This window comes from Molossus molossus, unplaced genomic scaffold (assembly GCF_014108415.1).
Source record: "Molossus molossus isolate mMolMol1 unplaced genomic scaffold, mMolMol1.p scaffold_m16_p_10, whole genome shotgun sequence".
NCBI classification, from domain to species: Eukaryota; Metazoa; Chordata; class Mammalia; order Chiroptera; family Molossidae; genus Molossus; species Molossus molossus.
Window position 1 is genome coordinate 63,781,595 of NW_023425345.1, and position 7,998 is coordinate 63,789,592.

Below are 7,998 nucleotides of genomic sequence, written 5' to 3' on the forward strand. Positions count from 1 at the left end.
TCCCACAGGTTCAGGGTTCAGTCCTATAAGACAGACCTTCACCAGACCCTGCTTCAAACACTAGTTGTAAGCCCAGGTTGTCACCTGTATTTCTGACCCACCAGGTATAGATCAGAGGTTCCAATGATTCCCCCTCCTTGGGTTTGATTAGTTTGCTAGAGTGGCTCACAGGACTCAGAGACACATTTCACTTACTAGATCACTGGTTTATTAAAAATGATATAATAAGAACAGCCAGATGAAAGAGAGCATAAGGCCAGGTATAGCAGAAAGGGTAGGGCATTTTCATGGCATTTACACGTATTACACTCTTAGAATTTCCACGTGTTCACCAACCTGGTAGCCACATCCTCTTGTTTTTTGTTTTTTTTTTTATCCTCACCCGAGGACATTTTTCCATTTTTTGTTCAGATAGAGCGGGAGGGAGGGAGAGAGAGAGAGAGAGAGAAACATCGACGTGAAGGGACACACCGAGTGGCTGCCACCCGCATGACCAACCAGGGCCGGGGACAAACTGCAACCAAGGTACATGCCCTTAGCGGGAACCGAACCCGGGTCTCTCTGTACCACAGGCCGATGCTCCAACGGCTGAGCCAAACCGGCCAGGGCTCCTCTTGGGTTTTAATGCAGACTTCATTACTTAGGTATGATTGGTTAAATCATTGGCCATTGATGATTGATTCAACTTTTAGCCCCTCTCCCATTCTCAAAGTCAGGAAGGATTGGGAGGGAATAGAATATTCAACCCTTTAATCACAGGATTGGTTCTTCTGGCAGCCAGCCCCAATCCCTAGTTGAGTTCCAAAAGCATCTCATTAACATAACAAAAGACACTTTATGGCTCTCATCGCTTAAGAAATCCTAGCAGTTTCCCTGGCCTGTGTGGCTCAGTTGGTTGGAGCAGTGTCCGTATGCCAAAATGTCTCCGGTTCAATTCTGACTCAGGACACATACTTAGGTTGTAGATTTGGGGTGTGTATGGGAAGCAACCAATCAGTGTTTCTTTTTCATATTTATGTTTCTTTCTCTCTCTAAAATCAATAAACATATCCTCAGATGAAGTTTGTTATTTTTAAGAAAAGAAAGAAATTCTAAGGGTTTTAGGAGCTCTATGCCAGAAACTGGGATGAAGACCAAATATACATATCTTATTAAAATCATAATATCCCAGTACCTCATATGAGTGGAATCATACAGTTTTTATCCTTTTGTGACTGATTTATTTCACTTAGGGTAATGTCCTCAAGATTCATCAATGTTGTAGCATGTGTAGGAATTTTCTTCTCTTTTAAGGCTGAATAATATCCCATTGTATGTATATACTACATTGTACTTACCCATTCATCTGTCAATAGACATTAAGTTGCTTCTATCTTTTGGCTATTGTGAATAATGCTGCCATGGATACCGATGTACAAACATCAGTTCAAGTCCCTGCTTTCATTCTTTTTGGGTAAATATCCAGAAGTGGGATTGAAAGATCATATATTAATCTAAGTTCTAATTTTTTTTTTTTTATCCTCACCCGAGGATATTTTTTCATTTTTTGTACAGATAGAGTGGGAGGGAGAGAGAGGAAGGGGGAGAGAGAGAGAAACATCGACGTGAAGGGACATATCGAGTGGCTGCCACCCGCACGACCAACCAGGGCCGGGGACAAACTGCAACCGAAGTACGTGCCCTTAGCGGGAACCAAACCCGGGTCTCTCCGGACCGCAGGCCGACGCTCTAACCGCTGAGCCAAACTAGCCAGGGCATAGTTCTAATTTTTTGAGGAACTGCCATACGGTTTCCCATAGAAGCGGCACCATTTCCTTTCTCAATAGTGCTCAAGGGCTCTAATTTCTCCACATTCTCACCAACACTTAATATTCTCTGTTTTTTGTTTATTATTTTTTATAAGTCATAACTTTATTAATGATAGAAACAGTACACATTTCAAACCAAGCTGCAGTAACTCTTTTGAAACACCAACATAAAAATAAGAGGTTGTCCTTTTTAGATGGTTACATTGTTAATTCCATAATAGCATTTACAATATCATTACTATTGTTCTTCAGGGCTTGGACTGCTTTTGCTCTTGACACATTTGCTTGTGACATGACCAATTCTATGTTCTTAACTTCCACACCCATTTCATCAACCGCTTCCTCTTCACTCTCCTCTTGTACACTTGGAGTCTATGTGTTTTCTTGAATGTTTGAGACAGCTTCACCTTGAACACTGAATTTCTCAGCAGCTGCTAGCTGTGCTTGCTGAGATACATCTTCGATCTTGGCTTCCCCCAAAACTATGTGGGTCTCTGAAGGTGAGCGCTTGTAGACATCTGGTTTTGTAACGACAGAGGATATTCTTAGATTGCTGGATAGTGACCCTAGTAACCCCTACAACCTATGGAAGACCCAGTTTGGACATAGCCTTTTTTCACTCGGGCTCTGTCTTGTTTTACTGACTGGTTCTTCATGGACTTCAGCTGCCGTGGCCAGCTGGGCTTGCTGTGTGTTTGCCTGTGTGGAATCTTGTTCCTCGAGCCCTGGTACTGATTTCATCCCTGTCAGACACTTCCAGATCCTATCTCAGCCCGAGCCTGTGGCAACTCTTGCTCTGTAGCAGGGATGGTCGCTGTGGCTTCACCGGGCACTTTGTGCAGTGAACACAGAACCAAAGTGGCGGCAGAAAGAGAGCAGGGAGGCCTGGCCCCGCCTGCGCAGAAGGAAGCCAGGCGGAGGGGGACGGACTAGAATTTGCTTCCGGGTCCTGTTTTATTTTTTTTTATTTTTTTTTTATTTTTATTTTTTATCCTCACCCGAGGACATTTTTCCATTTTTTGTTCAGATAGAGCAGAAGGGAGAGAGAGGAAGAGAGAGAGAGAGAAACATCGATGTGAAGGGACACATCGAGTGGCTGCCACCCGCACGACCAACCAGGGCCGGGGACAAACTGCAACCGAGGTACGTGCCCTTAGCGGGAACCGAACCCGGGTCTCTCCGGACCGCAGGCCGACGCTCCAACCGCTGAGCCAAACCAGCCAGGGCCCTGTTTTAGTTTTTTATAGTAGCCACCCTAAAAGGTATGGAGTGGTACTCATTGTGGTTTTAATTCCCATTTCCCATTTCCCCAGTGGCTAATGATGTATATTTTCTTTGGAGAAGTGTCGATTCAGTGTCCTTTGTCCATTTTTAAAAATTGATTTTAGAGAAATATCGATTTGTTGGGCCACTTATTTACTTATTAATTGGTTGATTCTTGCCCAGCTGGTGTGGCTCAGTGGTTGAGCACTGACCCATGCACCAAGAGGTTGCCAGTTCCATTCCCGGTCAGGACACATGCCCAGGTTGTGGGCCAAATCCCCAGTGGGGGGCATGCAGGAGGCGGCCAATGTTCTCTCTCATCAATGTTTCCATCTCTCTCCCCCTCTCCCTTCCCCTCTCTCTATAAAATCAAGAAAGAAAAAAAACCTTTTTAATTGGTTGATTCTTGTATGTGCCCTGACCAGAGAATTGAACCCACAACCTTGGCAATGCTCTAACCAACTGAGCTACCCAGCTAGTGCCATTTGTCCATTTTTAATTATTTTTCTTTTTAAATTTTTCTCAGTACAATTTACATTCAATGTTATTCTATATTAGTTTCAGGTGTACAACATAGTGGTTAAACAATCATATACTTTACAAAGTGCTCCTCCTGATATTTCCAGTACCCACCTGGCACTGTACATAGTTATTACAATATTATTGATTATATTTCCTATCTGTCCTTTACAACCCCATGACTATCTCTTTAAAAAAAAACACTATCTTTATTGTTGAAAGTATTACAGATGTCCCTTGTTTTTCCCCCCATTGACACCCTGCTCCCCAGTCCACCCCCCCACCACTTTCACCCACTGTTGTCTGTGTCCATTGGTTGTGCATATATGCATATAAGTGCTTTGGTTTATCTCTCCCTGCTTCCCCCATCCCCCTTCCCACTGAGGTTTGTCAGTCTGTTCTCTAGGTCCATGTATTTAGATCTATTTTGTTCATCAGCTTATTTTTTCCATTATATTCCACAAAAAAGTGAGATCATATCACACTTGTCTTTCTCTGACTGGCTTATTTCACTCAGCATAGTACTCTCTAGGTCCCTCCATGTTGTCGCAAAGGGTAAGAGATCTCTTTCTTACAGCTGCATAGTACTCCATTGTGTAACCTCAGTTTTTTTTTATCTACTCGTCTACTGAGGGACACTTGGGCTTTTTCCAGATCTTAGCGATTGTAAATAGTGCTGCTATGAACATAGGGGTACATATATACTTTCTGATTGGTGTTTCAGGCTTTAGGATATACTCCTAAAAGTGGGATCACTGGGTCAAATGGAAGTTCAATTTTTAATTTTTGAGGAAACACCGTATTGTTTTCCATAGTGGCTGCACCAGTCTGCATCCCCACCAGCAGTATACTAGCCAGCACTTGTTTGAGGATTTGTTGATGGCAGCCATTCTGGCAGGTAATACGTCATAGTCATTTTAATTTGCATCTCTCTGGTGATTAGTGACGTTGAGCATTTTTTCATGTTTCTTGACCATGAATTGTTTTTTATTGTTGCTATTGTTAAGTTTAAGTTCTTTCTTTCTATATTCTAGATATTATTTATCTTGTAAGATATGTGATTTGCAAATATTTTCTGCTATTCTGTGGGTTGCCTTTTTACTCTGTTTGACAGTAAGTATCCTTTGATGCACAAAAGTTCTTAATTTTGATGAAGTCTAATTCATCTTTTTGTTGTTGTTGTTGTTGTTGTTCAGATAGAGTGGAGGGGAGAAAGAGGAAGAGAGAGAGAGAAACATTGATGTGAAAGGGACACATTGAGTGGCTGCCACATGCGCGACCAACCAGGGCCGGGGACAAACTGCAACCGAGGTACGTGCCCTTAGTGGGAACCGAACCCGGGTCTCTCTGGACCACAGGCCAACGCTCTAACCACTGAGCCAAACCTGCCAGGGCTAATTCACCTATTTTTTGTTGCTTGTGCTTTTGGTGTCATATCCAATAAATCATTGCTAAATCCAATGTCATAAAGACTTTCTCTGATGTTTACTTTCAGGAGTTTTAGTTTCAGTTCTTCCATTTAATTCTTCGATCGATTTTGAGTTAATTTTTATATATGCTGAGTCCAACCTTATTATTTTCCTAGTACCATTTCCTAGTGAATATACTTTTCCTAGTACCATTTTTGAAAAAAGACCATTCCCCATCACATGGTCTTTGTAACTTTACTGAAAATCAATTGATCAAATATTTGAGAATTTATTTTTGGGCTCTTCACATTTTAAGTAGATGAAAAAAATTTAAAAAAAATGAACATTTTGTTACATGTGAAGATTTTATGAAATTCAAAATTCAGTGCCCACAAAAAGTGTTTTATTGGGACACATCCTCAATCACTTGTTTCTGTATCATCTATTGCTGTTTTTGTGCTATAGCAGAGCTGCATGGTGACAGAGACCATATTCTTGCAAATCCTAAAATGTTCAGGTCCTTTAAAGAAAATGTTTGCTCATCCCTAATACAAATGAAAAGCTATAAAATGCATTTTCCAGACTTTCTCATAGTTGGGAGGCAGGCAAGGGACCTAGTTTCCACAAGTTAGATTTATGCACACAGATTTACATGTGGAAATGACTCACAAGAGTCATCCACATGCAGGGAGATCAAATTTTCTGGTAAGAAAATCAGCAGGGCATGCAGTTTTCCAGTGCTGTTGTCAGAGGGAGGGCTCTGGCATCCGAGTCCTAGCATCAGGAATGCTGAGTGGCTGACGATGGCTGCAATCTGTCCTAGTAGGAAGGCCCTATGGAGTGTTGGGGCGTTGTTCCGACTGTGTATGTCCTGGCCTCATTGTTCCTGACTTTGTAGTATGAAGTCCTAGCTCCCTGTCTATTCTGGAGAACCTGTGAGCTATCAAATATTCCTTCAATAAATCTCTTCCTGCTTCAACAGCTGGAGTGATCTCTGTTGTCTGCAGTCAAGACACCCTGACTGCATAGTCAGTGAAGACAATTATATTATACTTGGTAATATTTTCTCAAAAGGTAGTATTTTGTGAGAAACTCTGTTTCAACTGTGACTTTTCTACAAACTTTTATTGTCCATAATCTTCCAGTATTTATAAAATGGGTTTCATGGAATTTATAAATCACAGGGGGATATAATGGAGATTATCAAAGGAATAGGCACAAAATTTAGACACACACAAAGTTAAGACCCTGAGTGAGAAATGTAGTTGAAGTAGCACATTTAATTATAGAAATGTCTCCCGCACAAACTTTGATCTCATTGCATCTGAAAGAAAGAGAGATACATTTCTGTGAAGAAAGCAAAATAATAATAATAATAATAATAATAATAATAATAATTAAGGACCAATATTCTAACTCTCTGGAGCAGAAATCTTAATAACATTGTCTATCATGAAAGCATCTGTTTATCATGGAAATCAACATATCTTGGAGGTGATGGAGTTGAGCAGTTAGGGGAAGAGGTAATGCTGTAGACCCAGAGGTAATAATTCAGAATTCTAATCTCAGTTATTACACTTAGATGCTAAATCACTTCATTCCGAGCTGCTCCCATTTCTTCCAGCAAATGATTACACCCTTGGAAAAACAAAGTGCTCACATTAGAATGTTTGTTTTATTGTCTTTTATGCATGCTCTCTATTTTCCCACAGTCCTGTGGGTGAGTAGCAGTGACATCACCATAAAAATAAAACTTCTTACACGAACGCTGCTACAAGAATGCTCATGATTTCCAGGCCCCTGTTTTATTTGTTTGTTTGTTTCTATGTGTTTTATCTGTCTATTGTTAGAGATTTTTACTTTTTCTTCCTAATTTGAACAAACTGATCCCAACAAGAGAGTAATATTTTTTCTCTCATGTTCACCCCTCCCATAAAAAGGAAAAGTTTTTTGTAATATTATTCTATGTGAGAAAAGTTAGGGTAGAGAAATGAAGAAAACAATTTAAAATGGAATAAAGTAAATAACATAGACATATCCCCAAAGCTGACAAGATGATTCTTAAAGAAATCAGAACAGATGAAGCAAGACAGAGAGAGTAAGCAAGCTAGTACTAAGTGAGAAGTTGATTGGGAAAATAAAGGTCTCTTCAGAGAAAACCACACTTTACAGATGTAAGAAGGGGGTTTTGCTCTTGAAGTCCATGCCCAGTGGACGGTGTCCCCTGGGCCTTCGCCTGTGCCATCACTGTGCCACAACCAGCCGATGACAAGCAACATCAGACATCTGAGAAATAATGAACTGCTTGCCCTTCATTCTCAGCCTACAATTAGACAATTGTGGGTGCAATTATTTGTGTGTACAATTTTATAACAACAGATAATTGTGGCTAAAAACTGCCTGCATTGTGAAAGGAAGATATAATTGGGGCCCCTTTTAATAAGTTAGTGTTTAAAATCTAAGCAAGTATGTAATTTGATTAATGGAAAAACACCCATGACTTCTTTTTCATTACAGTTTGATATTTTAACAAGTGCTTTCCCTAGCCCATTTGTGGGCCTCACTGTAGCATCATTGGCATAGTTCAAACATAGTTAACATTATAAGCAAGAAATGCCACGTCACAGATGGTCCAACCACGGATGCTACACAGACTACACCGGTACTCTGCAGCCAACACAGAAAAGGCACAAACAAAACACTCAAAGTTGAATCCAATAACTTGTATCCTGCTTGCAAAACAAAGAAACCAACCAAAGGGCATCCATCCAGCACGGTGCCCAGCAGGGGGAAGGCACACAGCGAGTTTTTCCTGCACTGATGCTATGTTAAAAATCTCCCTTGGTGCTCCCACATTTGCAACATGCCTTCACTTTAGCCCTCAGTGCTGTGTGGGGTTTTTGTTTGTTGGTTTGTTCATTTGTTTGTCTATGTCTCCCCATGTCTTCTGGGTTAATGAAGGAAAATGGCCATGTCATTTTTATCTTTTATTTCCCCAG

The 7,998-nt window shown here is 40.8% G+C and overlaps 1 pseudogene; it reads right to left on the minus strand.

Moving 5' to 3' along the window:
* Positions 1–2,006: 2,006 nt before the first annotated feature.
* On the minus strand, positions 2,007–5,475 carry LOC118623727 (annotated as a pseudogene).
* Between the last annotated feature and the right edge of the window lie 2,523 nt (positions 5,476–7,998).